Source organism: Panthera onca, chromosome C2 (genome assembly GCF_046562875.1).
Source record: "Panthera onca isolate mPanOnc1 chromosome C2, mPanOnc1 haplotype 2, whole genome shotgun sequence".
Lineage (NCBI taxonomy): Eukaryota > Metazoa > Chordata > Mammalia > Carnivora > Felidae > Panthera > Panthera onca.
The window spans coordinates 143,043,158-143,061,937 of NC_138347.1; positions in this window are offsets into that span (position 1 = coordinate 143,043,158).

Genomic DNA, 18,780 nt, shown 5'->3' on the forward strand with positions numbered 1-18,780 from the left:
CTTTTTCCCTTTTGCTTCTCTGTGCAGAGCCACCCTAGCACATATACCATATGAAACTTCTAGAGAAAAATGTTGTGTGTGTGTGTGTGTGTGTGTTTTCTGAATTTTCAAAGAGACAGCTTCTTTTCATGCAATCCCGTCTCCCTTGCAATGGAATGTGGCATTTGGGTTATAGGATGCTTTAAGACTTCTCAGCTTCTTTGGATCTGGAGATGAAGGGGGGAAATGGAAACTGGTGATGGCGTGGGGGGAGTTTTCTATTTTTATCTGCAAAACATCTAGTCAATGGCCCAGCTTGTAGATGATTTTTATCATTTTAAAAGTGGGGGGGGGGGACAAAGATTGATCTACTTTCTCTTGAAAGGAAAATACCTACAACAATTGTCATAATCTTGTAGAAATAATGCCCTCTTAAGGACAAATGGCTTTCAGTTGAGAGGTTTTTGGAATTCTACAGCATTCTTCTGAGAGAATGAGTAGGTGGCCAAAGGATGGAGATTGTTATAACTCAACTAGAGGTTGTCCACCAGGCAACATAAGTGGTCAGCTCCAGAAAGATCCATGGCAATGGAATTTGGCCCTTGTAGTCAACTTCCCCCAAAACTATAGCTCGATTCAGGGTCAAGTTACAGCCAACCTCCCTCTATGCTGAACCATGTTGAAAGGAATTATTCTTGTCAGTTAAATATGTTGACTGGCTTAGTCTTAATGCTACACATTAATTTTACAGCAGCACTTACCACATAGTATTGTAAGTATCACCCTATGTTTTTTCTTTCTCCTTCAAATAGTTGTTCATTATTTGAAGTCAAAGACTATGTCATGTTTATCTATGTGGCCCCATTCCCATTATTAGGGGACATGAACGTGAGTTAGGCTTTTTTTTTAATGTAGCAAGTGGTGAAAAATGCAATTCAAATTGGCATAAACAATAAAAGAAGTTTGCATAATCTAGACATAAGTGTAGCTGTAGGTGAAGCTTGATTCAGAAGCAAGAAAGAGTTCTTCAAGTACCTAGTTTCTTTCTGTCTGTTCACTCTGCCTTTACTGGTTAAGTTTAAATTCCAATTATGGTATAGAAAGAGTGCAATAATTCTATACCTCCTACCTTAACATAGAGCATTCTGTAAAGGAGAGAATGTTTCTTGGGAAAGAGAAAAAAACATTTGTATCCAGAAGCCCCAGGAATAATCTTCTTCCCTGTTTCAGTCACTTGCCCATCTGTGAACAAATACATTATGAGCAGTGGTCTGGGATATGCTGTAGGGCTTAAGCCAATCTTTCTGGAATTTGGTATGACCAAATTTATCCAAATTACATTCCTCATAATTTGAAAGAAGTGAATTCCAAAGGAAAACTAATGTAAGTATAGTAGACAAAAGGAACAATGAAAGCTTTAGGGAAAAACTAAAAAAAAAAAAAAAATTCTCTGTAGCACCTAAGAAGGATTTGTTGAACAATTAAATACTTTTTCTAGTTAAGAATATTCTTTCTTAAAGTATTAGCAACAACATAAACTTTACCAAAAACAAACCTGCAAATTATTGAAGTGATGTTTAAAAACAACCAAAGCCTTCTTGGCCATCAATGTGACTGATTGCACTTTGCAGGTATAAAAACACACTGTTTTCCACTGGAGGTTTGTGCTTGCTTCCATTCTAGATAAACATACTGGTTTCAAAAAGCTTAAACACCAAAAAAGAAACAGGGGAAAAATGTATGAAAAGTGCCCAAGAATGTATGCAAAGACAAGCTAGACTCTATTAGAAAGCTTGTATCCCAAAATATGTAAAAATTATTCACTAGGCTATGAGATTTTCTTTCCTGGATGCATGTCCTGTGGTGCCAGAGGAAAGATGACCAGTTCCTTTATGGTATGTAATTGAAAGAAGTTTGGAAAGGGTCTCAGCGCCTTGACATAAGTACCTTGAAATCTGTGCCTATTGGTTGAAAATCCTGTCATAGTGGACAAAGGTGTTCCAAAGAAACAAAGCTTACAAAGCAAACATCTTTGGGAGAAAGACCAAAACATACCTTCCCTCCAGAAGGTATGTCCATAGTCAATATGTTCCTGAATGATAGAAGGAAACTTTGCAAGAGAGAATAATTGTATCCTGGTCCCAGTGGAAGTGATGCTAAATTCACTGGTCCAGCCACTTCAAGACGTTGTTCCTTCCTTTCTCCTCATGAATCCCTATTAATCCTATAAAACCTATTCTTATTCTTATGTCCTCAGTGCTAACCTCAGAGTCTGGCTCAAACCAGGCTGTGAATAAATGTGTATTTTAAAAATGAATAAATATTTGTTGAGGGGATACTTACTGGGACTCATTCTATTGTGAAGGAATAAAGAGGACAGCGTTCACATAAATCCAAACTGGAGCGGCCCCCCAGTGGCAGTGAAATTAGCTATGGTGGTCTTAGGTCCATATCAGGAGTAATTCCTCGAAGACACCCAAAGCCTTGTAAAGCAAGACCCTCCACACCTTGCAAAATCTGTCCCCGAAGTAGAGTCCATAGGTGGGATATGGTCTCCAATATATGAAGAAGGAGCAGTTACCTTCTGGTGGCTTCTTAAAATAGAAGCTTATTTATTTATTTTATTATTTATTTTTAATTTTTTTAATGTTTATTTATTTTTGAGAGAGAGAGACAGAGACAGAGCACAAGTGGGGGAGGGGCAGAGAGAGAGGGAGACACAGAATCTGAAGCAGGCTCCAGGCTCCGAGCTGTCAGCCCAGAGCCCGACGCGGGGCTCGAACTCACAGACCGTGAGATCATGACCTGAGCCGAAGTCGGACGCTTAACCGACCGAGCCACCCAGGCGCCCCTAGAAGCTTATTTAAAATTTGAATTGTATCAACACCTCAAGGGTTTAAAACATGAAGGAAAACTTTTTTTTTTCTTTTTGCACCCAGAATTATGGGTAAAATGTTAGTATTAAAAGGGTTAAAACTCTCAAAATAGTGTTGACAGAAAATATATACAACCACAGACGAATAACAAATGGAAAATATTAGCCAGGATTCTTGTTGGAACTAACTGCCCTATATTGAGTGTATCAACATTCATCATACATGTCATGGTGCTTTTGGAAGTGGGGGAGGTAAAAAGACAGTAGAAATAAAAAGGTATGTTACACTGACTTCACTTTAAAATTATCTTTTTAAATAGGGTCGCCTGTGTGTCTAGATCGGTTAAGAGCCTGACCCTTGATTTTGGCTCAGGTCATGATCTCATGGTTGTGGGATTGAACCCCGCGTTGGGCTTTGTGCTAATGGTGTGTGAAGACTGCTTGGGATTCTCTCTCTCCCTCTCTCCCTAGCCCTCCCCTGCTTGCTGATTCTCTCTCTCTCTCTCTCTCTGACTCTCAAAATAAATAAAAATTTTTAAAAAATTTTTAAATAATACTTCGTATATTTAAATTCACGTGTTAGGTAAAGGAGGAGAGATGAAGTACTCATGTTTTGGCTTTCATTCATTCTTTTATTCATTTGTATCATTTTTCATTTCAGAAATGATTCTAAAGCAGCTTAAAAACACTTAAACAATATAGAAAGGTAATGTTTTACCTGTTTAATAATTTACTTTGGGGGTAAATCACTGCATAGAAATGACTGAGTGAGGTCACTATCACTAAAGAGTGATCTTTCCTGAAGATAAATAGGGGAGAGATAGGGTAAACATTGTACATCAAATAAAATGAAGCTAAAATTTGGGTCCATCGTTTAAAAAGGCAGTTTCTTGTGTTTTCTATCCAGTGTACCGTCCCATTACTTACAGCTAAGCACAGCTGTGGACTCCATTATCTCCTGGAAAGGGAAGCTCATAGATGATAAGAGGGTAAGTAGGATATATGGAGGTTGAATGGGCCACACATTCAGCAGGGAGGTTCATGAGTTGGGTATTGTGAGATGGTCCCTCCTTCTCCTAGGATTCTACAAGATTCTACTAAGCATAGTTGTCTTCCTCCAAGAAGCTTTGAGGATAGGCAGAGGATAGAGGTGAACAAGCTAGAATTCAGCAGTGTCTAAATTGAACAGAGCAGGTCAAAGTGCAGGGACCAGAAGGAATTGTGACTGGAAATCTGCAGACATTTCAAGCAGAGCCACATTTTTCAAAACCTCTGATGGAAGAAATGTCCCAAGTGATATCTCGGTTCTATATGGCTGCAGAATCAACAGTAAGCCACCCTCTGCTCTCCTTCCCTGGTTCCATATTTTCCCCACTGATATCTAGCTCTTTATCACCATTCCTTCTGGTCACTGATAGGAGGTGTTCTTCTAAAAGACTCCTATGTGATCCTTTCCATATGGGCTTCATTCATGGTTTCTCTACACTAGACTCACTGAAGCTAACACCTACACAAGCCTTAACTTATACGTCAGAATTCTTGCACTACTTAAAAAGTGATTGACTTTTCCCTCCCAGGGAGAAAATTTTGTGATCGTGTTACATTGTTCTAGCTAGATGCCCATGTCTCATCACTATTTCTAAGTTCTGCCTGAAGGTCTTGGATTGAGATTTCAGTAAACTCCATTTTTCAGTCCTTCTTGAAGGAGATACACCACTAGATGGAGTGAACAATGGGACCAGAGCCCCAGAGGAAATGGAAGAGCCCAACACATTTCAGACCACATAAGTCCTCTTTCAAACCAACAGAAATGATTGCAGCCTCGGGAATTGTTGTTTCAAAAAACCCAGAATTCATGCTCCCCCAATATGGAGTAGTTTCTTTATATTAATGACAAATTGTGTCATCAAATACACCATACCCAACTGGGTCTCTTAAGGTGCTGGCCCAGCACACTGCCAGCCAAAGCGTTGAGGGGACACCATGTGGTGATGACAGCCCTTTAAGTAAACAGACATGATGGCGAGGAGCCAAGATCCAGCTATGTTAGGACATATTGCTTCTCAATCAAATTTAGCTGCAAACCATTAGGCATTTGGGAAGTAACGTGAAGAGCATAGTACAAGCAAGACCAGGAATCAGAGGATCTGGGTCCTACTTACAACTACTAACTAGCAGTGTGGACCCAGACAAATCATTGCCTTCTTTGTCAGTTCCTTCAGTGAAACCAAGAGACAAGGGCCTATCATTCTGGAGGCTTCTCCATTAATGGAGGTCATGGATTGTGTGTGCATAAGTCCTGTCTTCTTCTTTTGGTTTAGGAAATAAAGTTGAATTTTATTACTTTGGTTTTATATGCCCTCAACAATCCAACCCCAGCTTATATTCATGCTCTCTCCCCCAACCCCCACTTAATACACAATTTATTCTAAAGAAAGCAAATGGTAAGTATATTCATCCTGGTATTCACAAAACCAGTGATGTATGTTGGTCTTCCCAGATAAGTCCCTAGCAGGAACTAGGCCTTTATTTTTTCTTCTTTGAGTGCCCAGGCTAGCCCAGAGCCTGGCATAAATTTTTAAATTTTTATTTTATTTTTTATTTTTGAAAATTTACATCCAAATTAGTTAGCATATAGTGAAATGATGATTTCAGGAGTAGATTCTTTAATGCCCCCTACCCATTTATCCCATCCCCCTTCCCACAACCCCTCCAGTAACCCTAAGTTTGTTCTCCATATTTATGAGACTCTTCTGTTTTGTCCCCCTCCCTGTTTTTATATTATTTTTGTTTCCCTTCACTTATGTTCACCTGTTTTGTCTCTTAAAGTCCTCATATGAGTGAAGTCATATGATTTTTGTCTTTCTCTGACTGACTAATTTCACTTAGCATAATATCCTCCAGTTCCATCCACATAGTTGCAAATGGCAAGATTTCTTTTTGATTGCCGAGTAATACTCCATTGTATATATATATCATATCTTCTTTATCCATTCATCCATCGATGGACATTTGGGCTCTTTCCATACTTTGGCTATTGTTGATAGTGCTGCTATAAACATGGGGGTGCATGTGTCCCTTCGAAACAGCACACCTGTATCCCTTGGATAAATGCCTAGTAGTGCAATTGCTTGGTTGTAGGGTACTTCTATTGTTAGTTTTTTGAGGAACCTCCAGACTTTTCCAGAGTGGGTACACCAGCTTGCATTCCCATTAATTTTTTTAATGTTTATTTATTTTTGAGAAAGAGAGAGAGAGAGACAGAGCACAAGTGGGGGAGGGGCAGAGAGAGAGGGAGACACAGAATCCAAAGCAGGCTCCAGGTTCTGAGCTGTCAGCACAGAACCTGATGTGGGGCTTATACCCACAGGCCATGAGATCGTGACCTGAGCTAAAGTTGGACACGTAACCGACTGAGCCACCCAGGTGCCCCAAGGCTGGCATATTAGAAGTGCTCCATAAACACTTATAAAATGAAGAAATACAATGTGCTGCTTCTCCCAGGATGAAATGGAGATGCTAAAAGGTTGAAAGTTCTGACTTTCAAGTTCTAGTAGCTGGCAAGAGCACCTGTGAAGGCTGGGGAGTCTGCTGGTACACTTGAAGGTCTATCTCCTAGCTGGCCATATATTCTAGGTAGTCAGCCCCAGTGCTGTGGTCATTCTGAGCTTGAATCTTTTTTTCAAGCATTTTCTGGTGCCTGGCGTGGCTTTCTCTCTGCCTTTCATTTTTCCAAGTCCTGTACCATCTGTGAAACTGTCTCCATCTACAGGCCCTTATTTGTCTTTCCTCTTCTAAAGTCCTATATCACTTAACATGTCTTGCTTTTATTCACCTCTTATTTGTTAATAATTAACATTTCACAGGTCAAAGCACAGGACGTGGGATCAGGAGCTTCAAGTTCTTGTCCTAAGTCAGCACTGACCAGCTCTGAAATTATGACTAAGTCTCTGAGCCTTCCTGGAACTAATGGGGGAATTTGATGAATCTGGGCCTCAGTTAAGTTTCAACATTTGTGCCTAGTGATCGATAGGGTCTGTCTGGAGCAGGGCCCTGTAGAGATTTTTAAGACAGTCCTTAGGATCAGAGGGGGAAGAGTCTAATTACCAGTGGTTGCTGTGGTCAGAGCAAGAATTAGACCTAGCAGTAGACCTAGGAGTGACCTTTAGGAATCTATGGGCACATGTGTCTCTCTTATGAGATCCTAATGTTATCCTTGCCTTGTACTTCTGTGAATAATCTACAGCCATCAGTTCTGTGTCCTGCACATGGTAGTTATTCTATTAAGATATTTTGGATGAATAAATGAATACTCAAACCTTGACCAATTCCGAAAGCATGCCACTTAAGTTACATCAAAACATGCTGACAGAAATACACAGACTTCTTTTTCCCTAGTATATTTTATCAAGACTTTATTTTTACCTCACTATCCTAAGACTTAAAATGTAGGTTTCAATGGAAAGATTTCCATATATCCAATGTGATGATGAAAATCTTTTAAATAGCACTAGAGGGGTATAGCCATACGCTTGATGAATTCCTTATGATTGGGCAACTAAGGTATTAGATATGTCTTTGTATTTTGTATGCAGGATTAATTTTTAATTAAAAAATTATGTTTATTTATTTATTTTGAGAGAGAGAGAGACCATGAGCAGGGGAGGGGCAGAGAGAGGTGGAAAGAGAGTGAATCCCAAGCATGGGATCCGAACCCACGAACCATGAGATAATAACCTGAGCCAAAATCAAGAATCAGGTGCTTAATGGGGCGCCTGGGTGGCTCGGTCCGTTAAGTGTCCGACTTCGGCTCAGGTCATGATCTCACAGTTCATGAGTTCGAGCCCCACATTGGGCTCTGTGCTGACAGCACAGAGCTTGGAGTCTGCTTCAGATTCTGTGTCTCCTTCTTTGTCTGCTCCTCCTCCGCTCGTGCTCTGTCTCTCTCTCTCTCCTTCAAAAATAAATAAAAACATTAAAAAAATTTTTTTTTAAAGAATCAGGTGCTTAACTGACTGAGCCACCCTGGTGCCCCACCAGTTTTAATTTTTTAAACAACATCTTTATTGAGATATAATCCCATACCACAAAGGTTACCCTTTAAAAGGGTAGAATTCAATGGTTTGTAATGTATTCATAGAGTTATATAACCATCACCACTATCTAAGTCTAGAACATTTCTGTCACCTCCAAAAGAAGCCCCATATTCATTAGCAGTTATCCCCACCCTAGCATATCCCATCCCCCCAGCCTCTTGTAACTGTCAACCTATATTCTGTCTCTACGGGGTTGCCCATTTTGGATATTTCATATAAATGGATTCGTACACAATCATGTGAACTTTTGTGTTTGGCTTCTTTCATTGGGTATGCCTTTAAAGTTCATCCATTTGTAGTATGTCACATATCCATGCTTCATTTCTCTTTATGACTAAGAAACATTGCATTGAATGAATGCATTGCATGAATATACCACATTGTGTGTGTCCATTCATCAGCCAATGGGCATTTCAGTTGTTCCCATTTTTTGGCTATCATGAATAATGCTGCTAGGAACATGTACAGGTTTCATATAGACGTCTGTTGTCAATTCTCTCAGGTCTACACACAGGAGGAGAATTGGGTCAGATAAGAATGCCTTAACTTACGGAAGAACTCGCCAAATGAAGATATTGGGGGGATATACAGGTGTCATCATATTTAAATGATATTGTTCCCCAATGATAAGTTTTAGGTCATCCCTCTCCTTCTATAATCAAGCAACTTAGTGACATACATACCTGGTCAGTAGCAGGGATACTGAGGAGGAAATTGGACTTGAGCTCTGAATAGAATGAACGAGCACATATGGGAAAAGCCTCGCCCTAACTCTGTTCCCCATACACCTTGTGGTCATGGTGCCAGCTTCCAGAAATCAGTGAGGCAAGAAATGTCACCAAAGAAAACACTTATGTCAGGGAGTGGCCCCTGAGGCTGATATGCATAGCACAGGCAGATACCGACCTTTGGACGATTTGTTAACAACTCTTCCTCTTGTTCTTCTTCCTTTGCATTTTCTCAGAATTTTTACTCTTCTTCCTCCATCTCATAATCAAGTTATTTTTACCAACAATCTGGAAGCAAATTTCTTAGTGGAGATCCAAACCTTTTGAGAAGACTGGTTCCGGTACAAATGCTGGGATTTATCATCAGTGGGGTATTCTGAGCTGTGTCCTTACTGTAATAACACGTACTCCAGGGGATTGTTTTGAGCAATGTGGGATAATAAATGGAAAGTGTCCAAGATGGTGCCTAGCACATAGAAGATTCTGGGGCACCTGGGTGGCTCAGTTGGTTAAGCGTCTGGCTTTGGCTCAGGTCATGATCTCATGGTTCATGAGTTCCAGCCCAGCATCAGGCTTTGTGCTGTCAGCACAGAGCCCGCTTAAGGTCCTCTGTCCCCTTCTCTCTCTGCCTCTCCCACACTCACACACACACACACACACACACACACACTTTCTCTCAAAAATAAAATAAACATTAAAAAAAGAAGATTCTAAGTGTTTCAGGTGCTTCCCTTTCACTTCAGTATGATGCAAATTTGAGAGGTCCAAAGAGTAATAAGCTTGTAGTCAGAAGATATGGGTTAGGGTTTTAGTTTCACTTCATGAATTTTGGACAAATCAGTGTAAGCCTGAGTTTCCCTGACTTTAAAATGCAGACAATCCTGCCTCCTTTCCCTTGCAACTGCCTACCTCCCGAGACTCTTAAGAATGTATGAAGGGGCACCTGGGTGGCTCAGTTGGTTGAGCGTCCGACTTCGGCTCAGGTCATGATCTCGCGGTCCGTGAGTTCGAGCCCCGCATAGGTCTCTGTGCTGACTGCTCAGAGCCTGGAGCCTGCTTCAGATTCTGTGTCTCCCTCTCTCTCTGACCCTCCCCTGTTCATGCTCTGTCTCTCTCTGTCTCAAAAATAAATAAACGTTAAAAAAAAAAAATTAAAAAAAAAAAAAAAAAAGAATGTATGAAGAAGTGCTTTGTAAATGTATGAGTGTTCTATAAATGTGTATTAAGAGGATTTTTTCCCTCCATGTCCCTGACAGGTTTCAAGCTTGATTCACGTCTTCACCGGCAACAAGAGATCAGAGGAAAAAGAGCACACCCAGACTTCAAATATGTGCGCTGCCACAGATTGCTATCCTCACTCACCCTATGACATATAGACGCTGTAATCTTTGCAGACAAAAACTTTTCTCCTGGTTTCTGAAACTTGAGATAAATGTGATGCTGCCCTGAAATGAAGGTACAATCCTCCAGTGTGGGGAACTAGACAGTCCCTAAGTTTCACAGAAATGTCACAGGGTCATTGTGGATCTGGCAGAGGTCAAGAGTACCCAGGACCCATATAATTTTTACTATCGACCTTCCATCCTGGCATATGATGCCCAAACATGCCCCTACGTATTCAGTGAATGCTTTATTTTTTAGGGGGGAAAAAAACTTCCAAGAGGAAAGTCTAGTACTTGTAACACACACTATAGATTGCTTGGCAACAGATTCTAGCTTGCTTACCTGAACGATAGAATCTGCCAAACTAGAAGTTACACTTTAAAACCGCCAAGAAGGTAGAAATCCACAGGAGAACCAAATTTTACCGCACAGATGCAACCCCACACGTCTTAGAAGGCAGAGGAGGAAATTGAGGCAGCACCTCACGCTGGGATGACCCAACTTGTCGCAAGCAGGGGTGTGGTTATGCTGGTCCCTAGGAAAACATTCTAAGCTCCAGGCCTTAGCATCACATTGCTGAGTGGGAGGCGGTGTGGGCAGTGATATGTCTGGTAGAGAGCTCCATGGTATGTTCTGTTCCATTTGACTGCGTTTTTCTTCACTGTGTAGCATCTAGGCCTAAGTCTCTGTGACCTGCTTAATACCATTTCATATCTCCTTCTTATTAATAGCTATGGCGGATTCTGTTGTCGGTGATTAACAACACTGACCAAGCATACTCCATGATGGAGCCTTTATGAGAGTGGAAAACAACCACTGGTTCAGATTTGTCCAAACATTTGGAAAAGGTAACAAGAGGTGTCATTTTTTGAAATTAGTTTAATGTAACCTCTTACTACTATGAAGTTGAGAGAGAGTTAGAGTTCTTTTTTTTTTTTTTTTTCTATGATCATAGTCAATTCAGTACTATATGCATGCAAGGTTTATGTGGTTGTGAAGTTGTTTGGGGGGGTATCATCTATTTTTCTTTAATATTTTCAAATCTTTATTCTAAATCTGTTTTCTTCAAATTAGGAACAGCAGCTGCCTGCCAAAAGCTAATAAGGTTATTTTAATTAGTGTTAGGAAAACCTTCTAATTTGCAAACACAGATATTTTTAAATTATGAATTGTAAAATTAACACAGTGTTAACCATAAAGCCTTTTGGTGGCTTTATGCTGGAGGACTGTTAGCTTTTCAGGCTCAGATTCTCCAGGCACTACATTTCAATTATGGTTTGAGTCTTGGAAGAAATTTGAGAGGCAGAAACACTTGTATTTATTATAGTTAAGAGAGCCAGCCAAAGATCATCCTAACAACTGGCTACGGACTCATTCTTGTGAAAGAAAGAAGAAATAAGAAGAAAGGCAGGAAAGAAAGAAAAAAAGAAAGGGAGGAAAGGAGAGAGAGAGGGAGGAAGGAAGGAAAGAAGGAAGGAAGGAAGGAAGGAACGAAGGAACGAAGGAAGAAAGAAAGGAAAGGAAGGAGGGAAGAAGGAAGAAAGGAAGAAAGGAAGGGAAGAAGGAAGGAAGGAAGGGAAGGAGGGAGGAAGGAAGGAAGGGAGGAAGGAAGGAAAGGAGGGAGGGAGGAAGGAAAAAAGGAAGGAAGGAAGGAAGGAAGGAAGGAAGGAAGGAAAGAAAGGAGGGAGGAAGAGAGAGAGAATAGAAGGAATTCTCTTATCACCCTCTAGTTTGAACCGGACACTTGTGCCATTTCTTCTAAATTAGAGTCCTGTTTACTCTTGTTTAATTTCTACACTTTAGTCCTTCTTTTAAACCTAATCATTTTTCTAGGGAAGTGTAAAAAGACGATCTTCCTGTTTATTCAGGACAATACTTGTTATGTTCTCTAGTTAATTAATTCATCTCTGGTAGAGACTACTGTTTATTTGCTACAAACTGTTTCGCCTTGTGCTTGAAAGAATGAGATTCCCTTCACCCCCAGAGAGATCCAAGATGGGTTCATCCTAACTTCCAGAACCTGTGAATATGTGACAGTAAGTAGAAAAAGGAACTTTCCAGATATGAATAAGCTAAGGATCTTGAGATAGGAAGTTTATTCTAGATTACCTTGCTGGGCCTAATGTAATCACCAGGGTCCATATTCAAGGCAAGCAGTAGGGTCAGGGTAAGAGAAGGTGATTCAGTGACAGAAGCAAGGTGAGAGAGAGAGAGAGAGAGAGAGAGAGAGAGAGACTGAAGAGAATGTACTGCTGGCTTTGAATGTGGAGGAAGGTGTCATGAGCTCAGGAATGCAGGTTGCCTCTAGAAGCTGGAAAAGGCCAGGGAACAGATTCTCCTCTAGAACCTCCAGAAGGAATGCAACCCTGCCAACACTTTGGTTTTAAGACTTCTGATCTCCAGAACTTATGAATAAGGTGTACTGCTTTATTCTACTAAATTTATGGCAATTTATTGGAGCAGCAATAGGACACAAATACATTTCTCTTGGGTACACAGTTGGACTACATTTCCCACCTTCCTCTGAGGATAAATGTGTCCATGTGACTGAGTTCTGGCCAATGGACTATGGCAGAAGTGAGATACATCACCTCTAGACTAGGGAGTAAAATCCTTTCTCATAATTCTCCATGGTTTCCTTTTGTAAGATGTATGAAAATGATGCAGCAAAGAATTCTAAAATTCTATGAGAGGCTGGAGCCAGAATGTGGAAAAAGCCTGCTTCCTTGAATTTCCACATAGAAAGTAGCCCACCAAAGAACCACACTGAACTGATACATAGGCCAAAAATAAAGTTATCATGTGGTCAACCACTGAAATTTTAGGCATGTTTGCTATTCAGTGGTTATCCTACCTGACTAGCACATCATTGTTAGGGACCTTCCTTGAAAAGATGTGACTGCCAATTAACCCATGAGCTGGACCTACCTGGACAATAGGAGGCTCCTCCCCACCCCCATCCTTGGGATATGGGTTCTATTTGCATTTTCTGTTCCCATAAGCTGCTGCAAGGACATAGCTTTGAGAGAAGTATGTGATATTGAGAGTATCTGGACAATATACATGAATAAACCCAGTTAAGTCCTTTTTTAAACATTTTTTTTTTTAATTTTTTTTTTTCAACGTTTTTTTATTTATTTTTGGGACAGAGAGAGACAGAGCATGAACGGGGGAGGGGCAGAGAGAGAGGGAGACACAGAATCGGAAACAGGCTCCAGGCTCCGAGCCGTCAGCACAGAGCCCGACGCGGGGCTCGAACTCACGGACCGCGAGATCGTGACCTGGCTGAAGTCGGACGCTTAACCGACTGCGCCACCCAGGTGCCCCTAAACATTTTTTTTTAATGAGAGAGAGCAAATGGGGAGGGGCAGAGAGAGAGAGGGAGACACAGAATCTGAAACAAGATTCAGGCTCTGAGCTGTCAGTACAGAGTCCAATGCGGGGTCGAACCCATGAGCCCTGAGATCATTACTTGAGCTGAAATCGGATGTTCAACCGACTGAGTCACCCAGGAGCCCTTTTATAAACTTTTAAAATTTGAAAGCTTAACACCAGCATTCTTCTCGAAACTAGAACAAGCAATCCTAAAATTCATATGGAACCACAAAAGGCCCCAAATAGCCAAAGTAATTTTGAAGAAGAAGACCAAAGAGGAGGCATCACAATCCCAGACTTTAGCCTCTACTACAAAACTGTCATCATCAAGACAGCATGGTATTGGCACAAAAACAGACACATAGACTAATGGAATAGAATAGAAAACCCAGAACTAGACCCACAAACGTATGGCCAACTCATCTTTGATAAAGCGGAAAGAACATCCAATGGAAAAAAGACAGTCTCTTTAACAAATGGTGCTGGGAGAACTGGACAGCAACATGCAGAAGGTTGAAACTAGACCACTTTCTCACACCATTCACAAAAATAAACTCAAAATGGATAAAAGACCTGAATGTGAGACAGGAAACCATCAAAACCTTAGAGGAGAAAGCAGGAAAAGACCTCTCTGACCTCAGCCGTAGCAATCTCTTACTCGACACATCCCCAAAGGCAAGGGAATTAAAAGCAAAAATGAACTACTGGGACCTTATGAAGATAAAAAGCTTCTGCACAGCAAAGGAAACAACCAACAAAACTAAAAGGCAACCAACGGAATGGGAAAAGATATTTGCAAGTGACATATCAGACAAAGGGCTAGTATCCAAAATCTATAAAGAGCTCACCAAACTCCACACTCGAAAAACAAATAACCCAGTGAAGAAATGGGCAGAAAACATGAATAGACACTTCTCTAAAGAAGACATCCGGATGGCCAACAGGCACATGAAAAGATGCTCAATGTCGCTCCTCATCAGGGAAATACAAATCAAAACCACACTCAGATATCACCTCACGCCAGTCAGAGTGGCCAAAATGAACAAATCAGGAGACTATAGATGCTGGCGAGGATGTGGAGAAACGGCAACCCTCTTGCACTGTTGGTGGGAAAGCAAATTGGTGCAGCCACTCTGGAAAACAGTGTGGGTTTCCTCAAAAAATTAAAAATAGACCTATCTTATGACCCAGCAATAGCACTGCTAGGAATTTACCCAAGGGACACAGGAGTACTGATGCATAGGGGCACTTGTACCCCAATGTTTATAGCAGCACTCTCAACAATAGCCAAATTATGGAAAGAGCCTAAATGTCCATCAACTGATGAATGGATAAAGAAATTGTGGTTTATATACACAATGGAGTACTACGTGGCAATGAGAAAGAACGAAATATGGCCCTTTGTAGCAACGTGGATGGAACTGGAGAGTGTGATGCTAAGTGAAATAAGCCATACAGAGAAAGACAGATACCATATGTGTTCACTCTTATGTGGATCCTGAGAGACTTAACAGAAACCCATGGGGGAGGGGTAGGAAAAAAAAAAAGAGGTTAGAGTGGGAGAGAGCCAAAACATAAGAGACTCTTAAAAACTGAGAACTAACTGAGGGTTGATGGGGGGTGGGAGGGAGAGGAGGGTGGGTGATGGGTATTGAGGAGGGCACCTTTTGGGATGAGCACTGGGTGTTGTATGGAAACCAATTTGACAATAAACTTCTTATATTGAAAAAAAAAAGAAAAAGAAAAAAAATAAAATTTGGCAGGCAGGTGCAGGGATCCATTTGTCTTGCTGTTACCCAAGACAAGCCTCATATGTAGATTCAATTACTCATTAAACACACCATGTACCAACTTGGTATAGTCTGTCTCTTCCTTTGGTCTTTCTCCGCCCTCCAAGTATGGGAGCTGGTTTCAGATTATACCCAGGAAGCTCCCAAGAGGGTTGTCAACCAAAATCATCCAATCAATAAATCAATCAATATTTATTAAGCACCTACACTACACTACATCATAAACATGATTCCCGTGCTCGTAATATTTACAGAATTCTCACAGATCGTTCTGCTTACTTAATGAAAAACCTCCAGATAGCTCTTATTAACGCTAAATTATGTTAAAGATTGTCACCCATGTGGTCGCGGTAGTCACATATAAAATGTGAAAAGATGTTAGTGCCTGGGTTAATAGTAGATTAGTGACTCGCCTGGGAATAATCATAACACCTATTAATCAGGCTATGCTAACTTTATAACAAATAACTTGAAATTCTCCCTGTTTTAAGGCAATGGAGGTTTTTTTTTTATTTTTGTTTTTGTTTTTCTCTCCTGAAAAGTCTACTGTGAGGTCAGGCTCTTTGGGTAACTATCATGCCAGAGTTGACTCAGGGACACATTGATTTCCCTCTTGAAGTTCCATGTTTGCTTGGGCATGTACCAATCAAAGATGGGGTGAACTAAGTGGCAGAAAGGTACGCCAGTATGCCTAATCAGCAAGGACCAAAAATCATTCCACTCACATACTATTAGCCGGAACTGGTCATTTCATTTCCTCTAGGCACAAGGGAGCTGGGAAATGTAGTGGCTGAGAGATGATCATTTGCCATCAATTCCCGTGGAAGGGGGAGAATAAACCACAGATGGTCGCTGAGCCATTTCTGCCACATCATCATAGGCAACCACTGTATAAAGATTTTCTCATTTAATTTTAAAGACATTCCTTCAGACATTAGTATTATTCCCCCCTAATCTACAGATGAGGAAAGAAGTCTCAGAAAGATTAATTGTTGTGCAGACACAGTGGGGGGCAAAGCCAGGATTCAAGGAAGTTTCCAGAGAACTTTATATCCTGAGAAGTTATTATTACAGTCTTACATAGCAAACCTAAAAAAGAAAGAAATAGACCAAAAAAAAAAAAAAAAAAAAAAACCCAAAAAGTTGAGGTGGAACAGAGCCCAGCACCTAACTTTTATGCTGTAGCGAGAGATGGTGTTTTACCTTCTGGAAGGATTAGGCATGGTTTTAGAGAATGGGAAGGCCTTGGAGTTTGAGCACTCCGATGTTTTGTTTGCAGTGGTGGGGCGTTTCTCCTTTCACCTTTATGACCCTGGGGTCTTTCCCATCCTCACAACAGAATCATTCACTGCTGGGGAAGCTCTGTCTGTAACTGAACCTCCCACATCAGTCTTCACATTGTCTGTATTTTCCTTTGGAATTTAAAATGTGAGAAAGTTTTAATGCAGAAAACTAAAGATTAATCTAGGTGTGAGCAGTTCCATAGCATTTTGCTTTGGGCTCCCACCCTCTCATCACAATGTTGGAGGGTCACATGGCTTCCCATAGACTCTCCCCCCTCACACTCCCACACTCCCCCCCCCCCCCTCCTTCCGTACTCCCCGCCTCCCCCTATGGCCACCACAGTCTGCTCCTGCTCTGGAGAAGAAGCCAAAAGAATCCAACATTTTGCTTTGGGGAACTTCACACTAGGTGATTAGCTTGACCTCTGAGCCCAAGGAAATTAGATGCAATTTTGCGATGCTTACTGTCTACCTGCAGAGACGGGGAGGCTTTTCCTTTCCCAGAAGCATTGTCTCTGGGATGCCTTCATTAGCTCTGCCAGGCAGAGATCATTGTAACTGTAGCTTATATCTGATTGCACTGGGCTGCTTTGAGTCTGCCTGGCTCCCAAGCTCCACTGTTAGGCAGAACCGGTGGTTAGGGACAATTTTACACTGAGGCTCACTGGATACTGTTATATAATGGAAACAGTATTTCCTAGTTTCCTTGCTTTAACAGTTGCCTATACTTACTAGACTGTGTGGTCAATGTAGTGAGAAGAGGACCAAAAAAAAAAAAAAATATCTAGTTTAAAAGCTGGTAAAGAGAAGGGGACAGGGTCAGTGGAGTAAAAAGGGAGAGCCTGTCCCATTTAGAAAAGCATGCTGGTGTGCCCAAAGTCAGGGGAGCAAAAGTTCTCCACGTGATCTGCTGTAAGTTTCCTCTGTGGGAATGAAAGGCTGTTTCTGAGATACAAAAAGTTGTACTTTTGGGGTGACTGAATAGGTTAAGCGACTGACTCTTGATTTGGGCTCAGATCATGACCTCATGGCTCGTGAGTTTGAGCCCTGCTACGGCCTCTGTGCTGACAGCATGGAGCCTGCGTGAGATTCTCTCTCTCTCTCTCTCTCTCTCTCTCTGCCCCTCTGCTGCTTACTCTCTCTCTCAAAATAAATAAATAAGCATTATTTTTAAAAAGTTTTACTTTTTCTGGGAGTGTTCAAAACACTATCCAAAGGATTTTTTTTACTGAGTGAGGTAGTAATTTGGACTTGAGAAAGAGAAGAACTTAGAAAGCAGTCTTTTCTGAATGCTGCTGGCCCTTCCGGATCTCAGATGAGAGATGAAGTCTGTGTTAGGATGAGGGAGAGAGAGAACATATCTGTGTGTGCATGTGGGGGCGGGGGGGGGGGGAGTGGGGGGGGAGAGAGAGAAAGATTTTAAGGAATTTGCTTTCTTCATTGTGGAGGCTGGCAAGTCCACAACCTGCAGGCTGGAGACCCCGGGGAGGAGCTGATACTGTAGTCCAAGTCTGAAGTCAGTGTCCTGGCACAATTCCCTCTTCTCACAGGAAGTCAGTCTTTTTTCAACTGGTTAAAGTGAGGCCTACCCACATTATGGGAGGTAATCTGTTTTACTCCGAGTCTACTGATTTGAATGATAATTTCATCTAAAAAATACCTTCCCACAAATTCTGAAATAATGTTTGACCAAATATCAGGGTCTCATGACCTGGCCAAACTGATACAAAATTGGTCATCTCAAAGTGTTTCTGAGAGATTCATCCAAAAGATTGCTGGTATTCCAGGGGTCTTTTCCCCCTCCTCTGCTTTTCTCCACATAATGTAGGGGTCTAGGGTGTGGGATCGGACTCTGCCACCTTAACAGGAGAGACCAGGTTATGTAGGGTTTAGTGCTTATATAATCTGAGAGGCCCTCTGTAAGACAAAGGATAAAAACATATAAAATCATGTCCATATTTTATCTCAGACACTGCTGGTTGAAGGGGAGAAAGGTGCAAACACTTTGGAAATCAGGTAGGCAATTTTTTAAATAAAAGTAACCATTCATCTACCCTATGACAAAGCATTTCCAAAGGAAATGAAAACTTACGTCCACAGAGAGACTAAACAAGTGTTTTATAACGGCTTTATTTATAGTAGACCTAAACCAGAAACAACCCAAATGGCCATTAAGGTGAATGGATTGAAAACAATGGTGTATTCACATAATGGAATGCTACCCAGTAATGGAGAGGAATGAATTAATGGTACACACAAAAACATGGTTAA